At 38.9% G+C, this 18151-nt stretch overlaps 1 long non-coding RNA gene across 4 annotated transcripts in view; it reads left to right on the forward strand.

Moving 5' to 3' along the window:
* LOC146358618 (uncharacterized) overlaps positions 1 to 18151 on the forward strand; it is a 179900-nt gene that overhangs the window by 39537 nt on the left and 122212 nt on the right. For 3 of the 4 annotated variants that reach the window (XR_014785194.1, XR_014785192.1, XR_014785188.1), the window contains exon 5: positions 17834 to 17893. The exons of the other annotated variant lie outside the window; for it this stretch is intronic. This is a non-coding gene — a long non-coding RNA (uncharacterized LOC146358618). The remainder of the gene's footprint in view (positions 1 to 17833; positions 17894 to 18151) is intronic. 4 annotated transcript variants of the gene reach the window in all.

The raw sequence follows: 18151 nt of genomic DNA on the forward strand, positions 1-18151 counted from the left end.
CCGCCCCTGTTCACGCTCCCCTGCTCAGGGAAGTTTACTGGAAGTGCTGAATTAAGCCCCTGTAGTTTACCCCACACCTCTCCCCTCTCATCCACCATTGGGATATTGTGAAATATTAAGAGATACTGTGCCATTGCGAATGTGAAAAACAGGTTACATAATCTGAATGGCTGAAACAGCTACTGTCCTAATGTGGATGCTTGAAACAGCACCATTGTGCTCTTCTGAATGGGAAAACTTTTGTCCCATGGGGAAAGCAGCTACTGCGCTATTGTGAATGCTTGAAACAATACTGTTTCAATACTTGGATACTGTGAATGGGAAAAACAGGCTAGATACGGTGAATGGGAAAGCAGCCCTACTGTGAATGGGGAAAAAGAGGGAAGGGGATGGCCCCACCCCTTGACCAGGTCACTGCCAGGTCACAAAAATAGGCATGCCCAGGATTTATTGCAGGAGCCACATTTAAGAAGAATGCACTAAAGAAGATGCACTAAAAGGACTTTCCGAAAATGCCTTTTTCAAAGGGCAGCTGCGGGGTTGCTGGGGCCGACAGTGTCATCTGTCATGAATTACCCTGATGTGTTGTCACTTTGCACTAAATTGACTGTGTAAATTGGGCCTAGGTTGTTAGATAAGATGATCTAACACAGTAATTTTCCATAGTTTCACCCAGGATCCATCTTTAACCCACTAATCTGCAACATGTGTGCACTTATTTATACTCCTGGGAACCATAAGTTTGTTCTGTAATCGTTTTCTAACTAAATCCCTTAATTCACTCTCAGTTCATTAATAATTCCAATTTTCTTACAGCCAAGAATATTTCGTTACGGGTGGGGGAACTGAAAATGAGATGCCTATCCTTCCCTTCTCCTGACAGTTTCCTTGCATAGAATGACATGGTTTTCCTTAATTGTATCTGATGTGGTTTTGATCCTATATTCATGTGAAAATTCAGTATCTCCTAATGTATTAGAGAATTATGCTGCTGATAAGACAGAGGTTAAAGGAGATAAACCTGGTTATTTATTTATCTGATTTGTACCCCACCTTTCTGCCAAAAAATGGCACTCAAGGCAGCTTACAGGCACAATTAAAAATGATGGATGGCGCAATCCCATGGGGATAGTCAGCCGTCTCCGAACTTGGAGGGCAGAGCACAGAGGGGATCCTCGCCTCTTCACTCCGGTTGCCCTGGATTTGTGACTAGATGGACAATTTTGGCTGTCTAGCCAGAGCGCATCAGAGCAGAGCAGGGGGTAGGAGGCTGGACGGCGCATAGGAAGTGTCGTAATGGCGCTTCTGTGGTCCCTGCCCCCAGGAATGGCTCCTTTAAACCTGCTCCACACTGCTGTTACAAGTGCAGAGTTGGGGACGAACCATGCTGCCTACAAGGTGGAAGGGGAGGGGGTGGGGAGCACAGTTTCTGGGTCCGAGCTTGGTTCCCAGAAACTGAAAAATCCTATGGCTGTCTAGACACTGTCTAGCAGCCATAGGATTGCACCCTAAAACAATACAACATTGGCTTAAATTTGTGCCATTCTTAGTGGCTGATAATGATGAAATTTTATGAATCTTAGTTGTATTATACCATAGGATTTCCTTTAACATAAGTTTCCGCTCTCCTTGTTCAGCTCATCTGTCTTATACCAGCCTGTTATTGAAGCACATTTTGCTGCTTGATAATAACAGAATATCAAGGTCATCCGGTCAACCTTGAAAACTCTGTTCATACAGCATCCTGGATGATATTCTTGCAGGTTTCCCATCACAAATAAAGCATACAACTGCTTTCTGTCATCTACTCACTACCTTTTTATCTGCTTCAGTGTAGATATTGAAAAATAAAAACAAAATTTGAAATAGCAAATTCATATTTACTATCTAAATCTTCCCAAGCCAAGAAAGCTTTAATATAGCCAATTATAACAATTCCTAGCTTCTGTTAAAGGTTTATTATATATATACTCTGCTTTATCACTCATCTTTATTTTCAACCAAATACCAAGATATCTATCTGTTGCAGCTCTCCAAAAGAGTGTTTGTAGGTTAGGCTGCAATTATATACCCACTTACCTGGGAGTAAGCCCTATTGCTATATTGCTTCAAAACGTTAACTCACTAACTCATTAACAGTGCAGTCCTATGCATGTTTATTCAGAAGTAAGTCGCACCATGTTCAGTGGGGCTTACTCTGTGGTAAGTATGCATAGGAGTGCAGCCTAAATAATATTTGTGGATCCATAATAGTAAAGGTAACATCATCCAAATGTAATGGGTTATATCCAATGCTATCCTTCTGTTCTTCAGAGGTTCTTTAAGCCAGTTCTTCCATGAACAGAAGAGGGAGGGATACCATGTTTGCAAATTCCTGCTTTTTCCTTCAGCCTCCCGAGCCACCTCCCACTCTGTTCCAAAGGGTTCCCAGATGTTGGGAATAACCCTCTGGAGCAGATGGGGGGGCACAAGGGGCTGCAGAGGCAAAGTGAAAAAAAATCACCTCCCGCCCTTCTGTTCATGGAAGACTGCTTGATCAAATGGCCATTGTTAACAGAAAGACAGCATATTCTTAAATGCAGAGTAGCTAAATTTAACAACTGAAATATTAGACTGATATAGGAACTGTTTCAGTAGCAAACACAAAGAAAGATGGTGCTACCAAACAACCCTGGTGTATATGTCAATGTAATTTGAAGCTTTTACATAAAGAAACATTAACAGATATTCTAGCTGAAGGATTCATATTTATGTTGAGAGAGAGAGAGAGCGCATCTGTTTCTTAGGGCACAATCCAAAGTAGATAGGTGGCCGCCTCTGACCTTGGAGATTGCTGCCTCTCCAAAGCAAGGCAGGAGAGGCATGGGGGGTTTGTTCCCTCCGTACCTCTCCTGCCTTGCTCCTTTTCGCTTGATAGCCGTTTTCGGCTGTCTAAAGGCGGGGGGCGGGGGCTGACCAGGAGAGGAAGCTGCTGTAAAACACATAGGATGTGTCATATGTGCAACTCCACTCTCCCTGCCCTGGAACGCCCCCCAGACCTGCCCCTTTTCAGTCGCTCCTCACTCGTCTCCCAAGCGCGGAGGACAGGGCTTCTACGTGCTGCCTTGGAGGCAGCATGGATGATGGGGGAGCTCAGATTTTCAGGAACCAACCTCGGAGCACAGGCTCCAAGGTCGGTTCCCAGAATACAGCATATCCTGTGGCCTGCTAGACAGTGTCTAGCGGACCATAGGATTGCTCTCTCCAATTCCAAATTCAAAACAGTGAGCAGATATTACCAATCAATACAATCAAAGCCTTTTTGGCATCTAAAGATCATGGCAGTAACAATAATAATACACATTTGCATGTTCATAACGTTTCGCATATATTATCTTGTCATAATCCTTATAGCAGCCCTGTAAAGTAGGTCAGCAGTATTATCCCTCTGTTGCAGATGAGGTCTGAGACTGGGAGAGAGTGGTGTGATTAAGCCCGCCTAGTAAGCTCATGGCAGAAATGATGGTCAAATCAGAGACTTCGGGATTCCTTTTATTTAGTGTGCTACATCACTTTGCTTACAATGTTTTACCTTTTCTATAAGATTGACCAAACATTTTATATTTGTTGATATTGTTCATCCTTTTATAATTCTCGTTTGGTCTTAACCTGTTTATTATCAACCATTATCAACAGCATCTCTTTTTCATAATAATAAACTTCAGATTGCCCAATGAAGTAGGTTGGTCATAGTCAGGACAAGCAAAACAAAATACTTTTCACACAATACTTACATACCTCCTAGTACCAGATGTTGGGTTTACAATCATCTTCATGTCCTGCTTGGAAGCTTGAGTCCACTCTTGGAAACAGAATGCTGGATTAAATGGAACTTGATCTAATCCAGACGGCAGATCTTGTCTTCAAAAACCTAAATTTTCACCAGATACTTTAGTGTTATTCACAACACCAACTTTAAAACAGCAATTTGACAAGCCCAGATTTTTTTTTAAATGAATTCCTTCAATATATGAACATTCCAAGGGTTAGGCAAATATTGCTATAAACCTACAACCACCAATCATGCCTTTCCACAGTATTGGCAACACCAATTTTAGAAAAGCAATTTGACAGTCCCAGATATCTGATGATTTGGTACAAGGGCTCCAATCCAGGAGCTATATGAATTAAGACTCTTGTGGGGGTAGGGGTGGGGAGGGAAGGCAGAAAGAAGGTACCTAGAATCATTTTGCTGCCCCACAGGCGATTAGAGCTGTCAAAAGTGACTGCCTCAACAGGTACGTGGTGGTTTGCGTTGTGTGCAGCAAAAATGTTGTACAAGGCACTGCCCCGCTCCAAGGCTCCTTCTTCCCCTTCCTATAGAAGGATTCAAGTGAGACTCGATCCAAAAGGGAAATTCAGTTGCAGAAACCTGTTTCTGCACATGGATTGAGAGAGTCATATTGGTCTGCATAGGTTCACAGGCATAGAAAACTGCTGTGGGGGTGGGGAAGGAGAGGCGCATTAGATTGTCACTGAAAGAATTGTGCTGGGAGAAACATTTTATTTTAGTTATAGTTCAAAACTACTTATGAAGTAGTATTTTGCATTCATAACGTAATTCTTAGAATGATTTCCATGGATGCACCACCTAGAAAACCTTCCATTGGAAAGGATCAACCATGCAACTTATTGGAAGATTATCCTGTGAAATGAAACCATCCAGCCTCATCTCACAGTATCATCTTTGAGCAAATTGCATTCTGTTGAAATGTTTTCATATGTATACATCTCTTGGATGCCAAACATTATGAGAGGATTGACCCCTCTATCTCTCCCTACTATGGAATGTTCCAAACTGCTGTCAAAATCAGAGGTATTAATAGCCTTAAAATTAAATGGCATATACATTATATTCAACTGGCAGGCAAAACTGCAACTCAAACAGAGACCTTGAATCATTATTAATCAATGGCTATATTGTTCTTCAGAGAATAACAGAAAGGTATTACAACTACCTTAAAAATACACGCGCGCGGGCACATGCACACACACACACGCACGCACACACACACCACCTAACACAAATCTATCTGCACATTTCCCCACAAGCACTGCATGATCTAAGATACACTTGTTTAATAGGAGATGGTAATTTTTTAAAACAAAATTTCCATTTCTTTTTTCTCTGGATCCCACATAGCAACTATTGTACAGTATACTATTTAATGAAAGAACAATCTTCATTTGTGAAGGTTTTTTATATTTGTAAAGATATATAGCGGGTGGTTGCAATTCCCCCAGCAATCAACGTTAAAGGAGAATTTAACAAGACAAGTTTTTCATATCAGTTCTTAGGAGAATAGAACATACTATTTGTATTTTTTTATCATTATCAGTATTTACATTAAGAACTACAAAGTCATGCTAAAATGTTGGTACCTGTACTACCTTGCTATTTAAAGATACAAATACTTGGTTAACATACAAGGTTGCTGACTTTTTAATTTGAAAAATAATCTTCCACTGGGTAGGCCCACAGCAGGGTAGCTGGAGATATTACAGAACTTGGCATATATGGGGGGAGCCTGGCAAAATCTGGAGTTTGTTGACCTCGCAGATTTTAAATTGGCTTTGCGCAGTATATGTTTATGTTTCATATAATTTTGTATAATACTTATTTCAGGTTTTGTGAGTAATATTTTTTTCCAGACAGTGTTTGTGTGTGTGCATCATATCCTTTTATTTTTTCCTATCATTCCATTTCTGATTTGTCATCATAAATATATTTACATGTTTCAAAATTAATGTTTTATATAGATTAAAAAGTAGTCTCTATAATTATTAATTCTAAATGTAATTATTAGTCTTTCGAAGACACATTGAGAGGCATTAATCCCAGGCCACATACTGAATGCATCAGCAGAATCTTTAGGAAGATGAGAAGCTCCTTCTGTTTCCTGCAGAGGGTTACAGATGCCTCAAAAGATCACATTCACAAGCTTAGCACGTATATTAGGTTTTAGGCATTTATAGATTTCATTCTCTCATTCATATATATATATATATATATATATACACACACACACGCACGCGCACGCACACACACACACACACACACACACTATTTATGTCTTGAAAATAATTCTGTAGTGGATTTTTTTTTTATTAAGCTGAGATCTGTTGTAGAAATGTAATAAACCAAAGGGCAATGGGCAGTTCATTAATTTATGAGGAGTATAGGCTTGACCAAGCATAGTTACCATAGTGAGAGGTAAGTTTCCAGGTCTCAACATTCAAGACATGAAAGCTGATGGAAACTAATGGAAAATCATAAATAAGGATATTTTAGGGATGCCACTGAGATTTGATATCTGGCATTTTGGTTGTAAAGTTTCCAGTGATCAGATATCATCGCAAAACTTCTTTACATTATTAATTGTTTAAGTAGTAGCTGAAAATTAAGGAAAACATTCTTATTTTTGTGTGTAATATACATCATTTTTAAAAGATTTCTGTTATTAAGTGGGCAGCATGTTATAGCAAACTGATGCACTTCTTATTGTCAGGTTTGTTAACTTGCAATGTATAATGCTGATTTACTTTAATCAGCATCTGAAATCCTCTGCATTCTGCTTTTCAAGTGGTAGACACATAATAATGATGTTACCTGAAGCTGATTCCTAAGAACAATAAATAAATAAATAAATAAATATAATAAGGGTTGTGCCGTCCTGCAAGATGTTGCATGTGTAGATGCAATGGAGATACCTACTGGTATTGTACATTGATACATAATCACGCAGAACCAAAGTATCATGGGCCAGGATAAATATTTATACAGGTCTAGAGAAATGAGGGATTGGGGAGAGGGAGGAGCAGAGGATGAGCCAATGTTATTCTGGAGCCTTGAGCTGCGGTGCATAGCATTTGAAGAGGGGAGTGGCAAGATAGGGGTATACTCAAGGCCATTCTTTGTCTTTGCAACCCTGTACATATTATGAAGGAAAACATGGGCAGAGCATCTGGCTTATTTCTGACACTAGCAAGTCAAATGGGACAGATTGATATTAATATCTTTTTATAAATTACTTTTAAAGATGTGTAGATTCTCTTAACTGCAATATTAAAACACAAATGGTTTTTGGTGTCAAAATTATAAATTAATGTAGAAGTATTTCACCAATAGTATATAAAAGTAAGATCTTGAAAAGAATGATTAATTAGTAATATATAGCACGTGCATCTTCTCTCTACACTAGCTCTCAATTAAACCTTTTCTATTTTAAATGTTTGCATAGATGGCCTTATTTCTGCATACAGTACTTGATATAGCTCTGCTAACATTAGCACCACAATTGCAGTATGATCCTTCTGGCAGCTGGCAATACTTTAATGCTTTTGGATAGTGACATAAAAGGGAAAGGGCTATATCTTCTTTCAGTGTGCATGTGTAACTCCAATTAGTGTTAATAGGAGTTACGTGCTCACATTGGGAGGAAAACATATCCCTGAAATATGTAACTATATTTACAATTGGAAAATAAATATACCCTACTGGCACTGCATATTACTTTTAGTGTAAACATCTGTTCTCAAGAAAAATGCACTTTTATAATGTACTTGCATTTATTTCATTTGACGCTCTTTCTCCCTTAGAATATTTTATCAATGCAAAATTTGTGCATTTTGTGATACTTTTGTGATACTTTTGTATCACAATTTGTATCAAAATTTGTGATACTTTTATCGGAGTATGTGAAAATTCCACAATTTCCTTTATATTTAAAATTCTATCTTCAGTGTAACCAATGAATTTCTTCTTTACTGGGAAGGTTATAATCCTAAGGGTTCTCTGTTATTAATCATTGCTCCACTATTATTTAGGGATAATTGTGTGGTATCCAACTAGGGTCTTCCCCCAATGGAATAACATCCATCAGTGGAATGGATTCCCTCTCCCCACTGCATTACACACACTCACACCCAGATCTGCCCTGGAGGGTCGGGGAACCGTTCACAGCAGTTTGGGCGTGGAGGGGAGGCACAGGGGGCTGTAAGAGAAGGACAGGAATGGAAAGTTTCATTGAGTAGAAGTCTGCTCATGTGAATTTGGATGTCACCCATAGTATTCTATGCTTTATGATTCTTAAGTTCAATATACAGTAAACAGTAGATCCCTAAACGATTTGATTCTTTCAACTGCCTTATCCCAGAAAGTGACATACTGCACTGTACTCTTCTGCATGTCATGCACTAGTTATTTTGCTTTTCCATAACACAAGCTGTAGAGCAAAAGAATGCAAGCATTATGCCTTTTAAATGCATCTTTGCTTGGGAGAGTGGGGGGACCATTTAAAATCTGTCTGAATTAATTTAATAATATATTTCATCTCATCCTGGAATTGTGTGTGTATGTGTGTGTGTGGAGGGGGGTGGGGGGAATAATCATGCAAGCTTTACTCCGCCCTCTGCCCCACCAACCAGTGACTGCCAGCCACCACTGCTTTTAATAATATTTATTGCATTTTCATTCCTATGGAAATAAAGCCATAAGGAAAACTATAGCTGGGTAGGTTTGAAGATGATGAGTTGAAGGCAGTGGATAGAGAAAAAGACTCATAGAAAGCAGTGGTCAATAGCAAATTGGAATAAGCAAGTTGGGCAGGGGAAAAAGGTATACATGTTGCCAAGGAAGGAAGGTGTGGAGATTTCTTGGTTCAGAAAAGGAGGAAACAGAGGTCAAGGGAAAAGCAGTAGAGGTAGCAGGTGTCTGAAGAAGAAGAGGCAAGAGAACCAAAGGAAGGAGGTATGGAGAAAGCAGAGGTACCATTTCAGTTTACAGTTTCAGGACAACTTTCTGCTGTTTGGTGTCTGTAAATGTTGACTCAGTTCAGATATAATAACAAACCATGCATGGTTTATTGTTCCAGGAATGAGCAGTGGAAAGCTTTAGGGCTGTACATTTCCTCCTCCCCTTTTCCTTTCCTTAGTGCACAAGGGGAGGAGATTAAAAGTAGCTGTATCTAATTTTCAGTGAACCATGGTTTTAATCTGAATGCACAATTGTTTGGGATCTTGTTTTGAGTGAAAACTAGAGCTTGCTGCATTTGAATGAAACAGCAAACTGTGGTTTGCTACTAATTAGAGGGGGAAGCTTCTCATCTTCCCTCATGCACAGGGGAAGGGAGGAGGGTATGTATGATCCCAGGGGTCACTGATGCTCATTCCTAATACTCAGAGGATTGTTTGAATGCTGCCAGTCTTTAGGACAGGCAATCCTAAAGCCTGGAAGGAGAAGAAGAAGAAGTTGCTGCTGCTGCTGCCTCTGCCTTTCTGGGATCAACCAAGGAGGTTTACAAAAAGTTCAATACATAAAAACAATAATAAAATAAAAACATAGTAAAACATTGAAGACAACATTGAAAACTATAACAACAATTTAAAAAGCCAGGTTTAAAAGATGTGACCTGACTCCCTTCCTGAATGCAGAGAGAGAGAGAACCAGTCACAACTCCACAGAGGGCACGTTCCAGAGTTTGGGAGCAACACAAGAGAAAACCCTTTCCTGTGTGCCTGACAAATGGGCCTTTGCAAGTGAGGGTGTCTTCAGAAGGGCTTCTCCTGCTGATCTTAGTAATGGAGCATGTTCATACCGAGATAGGTGGTCCCTTAGCTAGCCAGGTTGTAAGCTGTTTAGAGCTTTAAAGGTTAACACCAACACCTTGCATGAAGCCCAAAAAGAACTGGCAACCAGTGCAGATCTTTCAGTATTGGAGTGATATGGTCATGATACCGTGCAGCACTTAGCAGTCTAGCTGCACCAATTGGAATTTCTGGATGCTCTTTAAGGGTAGCCCTGCATAGCATTTGTCTAATTCTGATGTAATCAGGATTACATCCCTGATGTAAGGGATAGATAACTGTTTACCAGATCAAATATGAGTTGGGAAGACTTCCTCCCTCTGATCCACTTCAATGGCACCACTGGGCAGAAGCAGAGGTCCCAAGAAAGGAGGACTAGAAGAACCATGGCAAAAAGGAAACAGTTGGGATGGCATTTATTTGTTTTTTCAGCCATAGCTCAGCTTTACTGCAGCATTTCTATATAGATTTCCACCTTCAGGTTAACAAGCAGGAGGGAGCTCCAGCTGATGAAATGTTTCAGCCCCAACTGCCATGCCTGGCCTTTAATTAGGGATGGATGGATCAGTCTAGTTATGGTCCATGTCATTTTCATGTGCATTCATTCATAAGTCTGTTCTATCCTCTTTCTGCATCAATCTGCAATTTTTAAAAACCACACACAACTTGCATTTTTAAATACACATTTTTGTATGCGTTTTAACGTAGAATATGCATATATGTTGATATGTTTTTGAGCTAAAAATTCTATCACAATTTGTAGAAGTGCAAAAACTGAAAGATAATTGTGTTCCAGTCTGTGTATGAGTGCAGGAAGTGCAAATCAGGTCAATTTGCTGAAAAATGAAGAGCAAAAGAAATCCGTGAGCATCCCTACTTCTGAGGCGAGTTTTTTTATTTTTGTTTTTTACTTTGGGACAGAATAGCAGACAGCAGAAGGAATTGGGGCCTTTTAGCACTCTTTTGAATCCTTGGTCTCCTCATGGAATGTTCAAAGGGCCCAATTTATTTTCACCTTAAAGCTGCTCACCCATTTCTAGTCTGAACTGGTAGTCACTAACCAGTAAAGAGATCCTGGGGTCATGGTGGATAGTTCAATAAAAATTTCAACTCCATGGGTATCAGCTATGAAAAAGGCAAATTCTATGCTAGGCATTATTAACAAGGAGATGGAAAATAAAATTGCCAGTATCATAAATGCCCTCCCCAAATTTATTGTGCAGCCACACTTGGAACACTATGTCCAATTCTTGCCTCGTAGTAAAACAACATTGTAGATCTAGAAAAGGTTCAGAAAAGGGAAACCAAAATGATCAGAGGCTGGAACAAGTCCCTTATGAGGAGAAGCTACAGTGTTTGCGGCTTTAAAAAGACAAACTAAGAGAGATATGATAGAGATATATAATTATGCATAGTGTGGAGCCAGAGTGGAAAGAGAACTCTCTCATAATACTAGAACTCATGGTACATTGAAACTGATCAACAGAAGATTTGAACAGACAAAAGCAAGTACTTATTCACACAACTTATAATTAATTCATTGCCACAAATTGTGGTGATAGCCACTTGCTTAGATGGTTTTAAAAGGGGGTTAGACAAATCAGTAGAGGATAAGGCTATCAATGGCTACAAGTCATGATGGCTGGCTATATGGAACCTCCAGGTTCTGAAGCAGTATGCCTCTGAATACGAGTTGCTGGAGAGCAACAATGGAAAAGGGCCATTGTCTTCATGAAAGGCCATGTTTGGACATTTTCATACCTATGGAGTTAGATGAACTCCATCCAAAAGTTCTCAAAATATTGGCTAAAATTTTGTGGCGCAATCATCTGTAAAAGATCTTAGAGACAGAGGGCGTACCAGATGACTGGAAACAATTGAATGTCTTTGTCAGGCCTCTGCCAATTTCAGAGACAAGCAGGGGGCCGGGCCAGGCTGTGGGACAGATCCTGGAGTAGGTAGGTGACATGATCAAGATGGGCTAGGGTTAAGGCTCTATAGCAAGCAGAAAAGGATTCAAAGGACCAGACGCAGATGATGTGGTCCAAAATGGGCTGGTGATCAGGTTCCAAAGCAGGCAGACAAGGAGGAAACTAAAGGAAAGAGGTGTCTGTTCAGCACCTACTCCCAACAATAAGTGGTTCAGACTGCAGAACTATGCTTTGAGACCATGGCCCAGTCTACATGGCTGATTTAGTGTGGGGAGAGAGCACATCATGGTCATTCACCACAGATGGCACTGTCGCCTATCCACAACAACCCCGCAGCTTCCCTCTAGAAAAGGCGCATTTTCAGAAAGTACTTTTAGTGCATCTTTTTTCCTTAAATGCAGCTCCCGCACATTTCTGCTGCAGTGTGCCCTGCCCACCCTTAAATCCTGGGTGTGCCTCTGTGACCTGGCAGTGATGTGGTCAAGGGGTGGGGCAACCCCTTTTCTGCCCCTATTCCTTCTTTTTCCTCTTTCACAGTAGTGGCTTTTGGACACAGGCTTTCTTTCCCACTTATACTACTGCATGCTGTTTCATCCTTACACTGTATCACAGTAGTGCTGTTTTCCCATTCACAATATGTAGCCTACTGCAGTAGCCACTTTCCCCATTCCCAGTATGCAGCCTGTATTTCCTATTCAGAATAGCATAGTAGCGCTGTTTCAGGTATTCAGAACAGCGAAGTAGCTGCTTTGTCCACTCACAGTTTGTAGCCTGTTTTTCCTATTCAGAATAGCGCAGTATCTTTTAATCTTTCTCAATATCCCAATGGTGGATGAGAGGGGAGAGGTGTGGGGTAAATTACACAGACTTCATTCAGTGCTTTCAGTGAACTTCCCTGAGCAAGGCATTGTGGACAAGGGTGGGGAACAAGCCTGTCTCTCTCTCTCTCTCTCTCTCTCTCTCTCTCTCTGAACAGCACCTGTGTGATTGATGATGTTCAGTTCTACTCCACCTACCCAACCCCAAAGTATGGGGCTTTCAAGTGCTGTGTGACCTGTGAAAGCAGTTTTTTGGGTAGTGTGTACTCCACTTTTCTTGCTTCGTCTGCCCCTAATGGACCAAAGTGATTTCATGATAATCCAGATATAACCAGAAACTGCTTCTCATTCTGGTTCCATGTAAGTGGAGCCCAGGGCCTTATAATGCCTGATGGATCCAGTCTGGCTTGGAGGGTAAGCTAACAATATTCAGGGTGACTGGTATAGCACCCTAGATAGAACTCCTTATCCACAGAGCTTAATTCATTATTTATTTATAATATTTTCATAATGCTTAATATATTAAAATCCCTAAGCAGTTCACATTAAAATACAACATAATATAGAAGCAAGATAAAAATAATAATAAAAAATATTAAGAACATTTAAAAAAACATTACAACATTAGAAAAAAACAGGTTAGTAACAGAGTCACGCACAGGAAAGGAAAGCCTGTGTGAATAGGTGTGCTTTCAAAACATGCCACATTTTTTTCCTCTTGAATCACATGTGGGAGAGCTCCAAAGGGTAGGTGCTACCACTGAGAAGGCCCAGGCTTACAGAGGAACCAGAGTGCTGGTGACACAGAAGGTAAGGCACTGGATCCTGGCTGCTGGAGGCTCTGGTTCAGGATGTCAGCACTATCTATAGCCTTAGTCTGTCCTTTAAAAGATGACCAAAAAATATACAGGCAATTTTAGTCTGAAGGTTATATTAGACCGGGGGTTGGGAATATGTGGCCCTCCAGATTTTGTTGGACAGCAACTCCCATCAGCCTTTACCAGCATAGCCAGTGGTAAGGAATTGTGGGAGTTGCAATCCTAACAACATCTGAAGGGCCACACATTCCCAATCTCTGATTTAAGAGTATTTGTGTCATGTTAATATGTGACAACATACTGAAACAAATAAAAAGGTAACAGTGTTGTAATAACTTAATATCAACTAAAATGTCACAAAGTAACGAGCAAGCTTTTGCATCTCCCAGGATGGATGCAAGAGGGAACAAGCTCACCCTTCTCTCAATTTAATTAGATCAGCCAAAGTGTAACCTAATGTAGCTGTTACATTGTTATGTTCCATTGACTTCAAGCATATGCTTAACCCCCATTAAATTTAATGGGACTTTAAAGTGCTTAACATTTGGCTGGAGTGTGCCCTCAGTGACATATCAAGTAGAATAATGCATTTCTCTCAATATATCACCAGTATAGTTAAATGTTCTTTACATTGTGATAGAACAAACTACAAAACCGAATGGCTTGTATCCAGAACAATGCAGAATTCTGCTTGAAAATTGAGTTTTTCAGTGCCTCCTTCCTATGTCATCTTCTTTCACTCATGCAAAGCTGTGTTGCAGACCCTCTGGAATTGTTTGTAGTGTGCATGAAAGTGAGTCAAGAGACATGGTGGACACCTCACCTTGCACTAACGGAAGTGCCTTCCATTCACGCAGTGATACTTTAGATCCAATACAATGATGTACACAGTTGTATAATCACTGTACATGATGATGCTTGACTACATAAGGAGCAAAACATCAAATAATCTTGACATAATGTAACACTTCATTAATGGGAGGTGTGAAGTCTCTTGTTATGAGTATTGTAGCTTCAAAATGTGGAAGACTCTGGGTTTTTTTGTCTCAGGCTTTTATTGCAAAATGTAAAAAAATATCTGTAGGTTGAATGTGAACTATGGTAAGCTATTCTGGCATATTAAAATACATTTTTAAATAAATAAAAATGTATACACAAAGATAGCAAGTTGTTTTTACTATATTCCTTATGAGCAATCACAACTGAATGAAAATTGCTATCAAAATATGAGATAAGGTTGCAGCATATTGTGGCACGTGTCGATGGCAATGAAGCGAGTGGCATTTTGTCTATAGCCCAACACCCAGGCTATGCAGTAGCTCCACATGGCAATAGCATAACACAGCAAGCATCTTATCACAGCCTAAACGCATCTATGCATGTAATACTCCTTCACAGTCATTGAGATTGTTTGGCACAGTTCTAATGATTTCTGCTGAATAATGATATAATTATGATTAAGCAATTTTGTCTTGCTTTGGTCTATATAACTCAGTGTATCAAAGGTACTGGGTTTAACTGACATTGAAAACTCTTAGGCTGCTCTTTTAGGCAAATCCAGTAAAAGCTTTCTCACCCAAGGTTATCATCATGGAATGTTTTTAACAGTTCTATAAAGTGGATTATTTTTCATCACATTCTTTATAATAGGCGATGACTGGAAAAACTAGCTGATTTTATTTACATACTGATCAACACTGCGTATTTGCTTTCAGCTACTATTGTTAGCTTAGGTTGAGATATTGTTTATGATATCTGAAAGGATATTAAGCATTAACAAATTTTTAAGAATTCCTATAGCAAAAGCAAAGTCTTTCAAAATATCTTCTAAAAGCTGGCAAAGTTGTATGACTAACCCTGTGAAGATTCTTTTTCAAATACAGCAGCAGAACTAGTTCCATATTTTTGAAGAACAGAATCCGGTAGGATTTTAAAGAATTTTGTTGTTTAAAGTGATATTCACTCGGGAGTAAGTCCCATAGAACTCAGTGGGGCTTACTTCTGAGTACAAACATAAAGGATTATAGTGTTAGCAGTTAAATGGTGTGAAAGGCTCCTATTCTCCAGTTTAGCAAAGCCCATTAGAATACATACAAAATGCAAGGTAGGTTAATATTCATTATAATGTATTTATGTATGAGAGAGAGAACTAGCTTTTAATCTTCTATTGTAAAGATGACATCAGTTGTTAGATATGAGATTGATCCTTAACTACTTTTTCCTCTAGATAAATAGTGATAGAAGCAAAAGTTAGCATTCATATATGATTAAAATCATGATTAAAACGGGATAATTAGCTTTGTGTTAAATGAAATTGTATAGGAATAACAACTATCAAGAGATGATATCTAGGGTAGACTCTGAGCTCCTTCTTTCCTGGAATTGCAAATTTTCTGATGTACTGGTCTAAGAATTCTATTTCCTCCCTGCTGGTTTTCTGGCTAGCCAGCAAAATAATTATTTGTTTATACCAACATGTATAATAATAAGCAAATAGTTCCTACTTCATCCTACCAAATAGTGGCAGCTGTCATAGGATTTATATCCGAGTTTGAGTTTATATCCCTACTCAAGTTCATATATTGGTCCAAATCCATGGAAATACCAGGGATTTTAATCTGCATAGAGGTCTACTAGAAACACTTGGCATCAGCGCAGAATTCCGTTAGATTCCACATGGCATAAGTGTACATGAAATATTAAGGCCCTAGTACTTTAAAGAGGAACTTCTCTTGAATGCATGAACTGAAGAATGCAATGCATATGATATAATATGAACTTCTTGGGCATTTAGAAAGTACTTATTTGCTATATTAATCACTGAACAAGCTTGGTTCTAGAAGAGACATGTAAGATCTTGTTAATTGTATACATTTTAGAACAAGGTCCTATTTCATATCATATACGTATCTACACTTCATTATAATGCCAGCTACCATCTAGGAGCTACACTATTTAGTGAATCCATTTATATCAAAATGTTGTTAGCCCATTACACAAACTAGTAGCTGCTAAGTTGCCTACCAAAAAGTCAGATACAGATTGTTTAGGCATCGGAGATCTCAAGAGTTCTCAGGCATTCCTTATACCTTTAAGGAGCTAGTTCTACTAGCATTAAAGCAATGACTAAGGGCCAACTTAGACTTGTGGGGCTATCACATTTATGTTAAACACATTTTTGCCCTATTCTCAAATAAAGCAGGGATGTGGTGTTTATTCTTTACACAAAATGGTGTGTATGTAGTATAAAGGGGGATGGTTGAAACACCTCCACACACACATACCTTGCTATACTCCATAGCTTTAAAGCAATGTTTCCTCAGCCTGGCTCCAATACAGGAAGTGAGCCTGTATTGATTTTTTATGGCCAGGATCCAAAGGACTATGTGTAGTCTTCCTCATGTACACATGGACTTTTCAGCCACCCCCTTCCTACTCCCACCCCCCTAGCCCCAAATAGCTGCTCACAAAGGCCAGAGGCCCACCCCCCTCCGAAGTGATATTTTATTAGGCTTGAAGCGCTGCTGCCAGAACGGGAAATTAGCAGCTGCCCACGATGTACAAGTAGAAGTGCTATACATGCATGTGTTATCTTCCTTGGATCCTGGACAGTGCGCCTTCAGTAAGTAAAACTGCACTTAATTGTGGCTACTATGTACAATCCAGAAAAATCCCACTGAAATAAAAGCCTAGAATATAGTTTCATGGTTTACTGACATTGGAAAGAGATGGAAGGAGAAGAAAACAAAGAGACTGATACTCTGCTGTAATTTCACACAAATAAAATGATAAGTTGAAATCCAGAATACAACAAATAAAGATTTGATATTTGTACAAAATTGTACAAATATTGTACAAAACTTGAAAACATTTTACAGAAATTATAGTGGTTATTAAACAGTGGCTGTATTTTATATAATCTTTCACATTTGAAAATAACGTCCCTTAATAGGAAGCAGGTAGGTTTTTAAAATTTGTTTTGATTAAAAATTACTGATTATGCTGAGCAAAATATACAGTAATACACGGAAATTAAAGTTTATTACATGCTTATAAAATAAAGGCCATAAAATATTTTGTAAGATTTTAGCTCTTACAAAAAATGGTTAATGAAAATATTAGTGTTTGTGTTCTCAAAAGTATATTGGTATATTACTAAAAGTATGAAAAATACTGTTTTAATTGAATCAGTAAAAAAACTGATGATTCATATGGTTGGATCCAAAGAACTGGGAGTGGAGGAAAACAGCCACTAGTGTTCTGAAAATGCTTATGTATATGCAAGAGTTCAACTGCTATAGTGATTCTGTAACTATCCTCATACGTCTTCTTGCATGAGAGGTTATGCAAACTCTTGTGCAAATGGAAGGATATATGGGGATATAGTGTCACTGTTCTTATGTAATACTTCACCTGGTGCAAAGTACAGAACAGCTCTTCCCTTCCACATCTGGAAGGACATCTTTGGCTCCAACCCATGATGCCCCCCATTTATCTATTTGTGTGTCTCACTTAGGCAAAAAAATAAAATAAAAAATTAACATATACTTGTCCTATGAATTACATTGTTGATCTAGTGTTAATTATGTCTGCAATTGCTCTGATCCACTAATCCATGTGCACCTGGAACTCTTACATGCAGGCTTTCTCATTAATTTCAAATGAAGAAGCAGAACCCATTTAAGCAACAAGTGTACTACAGGTGAGTGGAGCAATAAATGATGAGGAGAACTTTATGTTCATATCTGTATTTTCAAGAGCATAAGAATATACACTGGAAGTGTACTTGTTGTACAAGAAAACAATAACTGATATCATTGACAGAAGTATTATTTTGTGTGATAGAACAAGTTAATCCAAATATGCTGCATCGTTGTTAATAAAAAACAAACATTTATTTACAATATAATATTGTATATATATTATATATATATATATATATATATTACACAAACCTAGT

This window comes from Heloderma suspectum, chromosome 1 (genome assembly GCF_057233095.1).
Source record: "Heloderma suspectum isolate Gila_16-S chromosome 1, 16-S_ref, whole genome shotgun sequence".
NCBI classification, from domain to species: Eukaryota; Metazoa; Chordata; class Lepidosauria; order Squamata; family Helodermatidae; genus Heloderma; species Heloderma suspectum.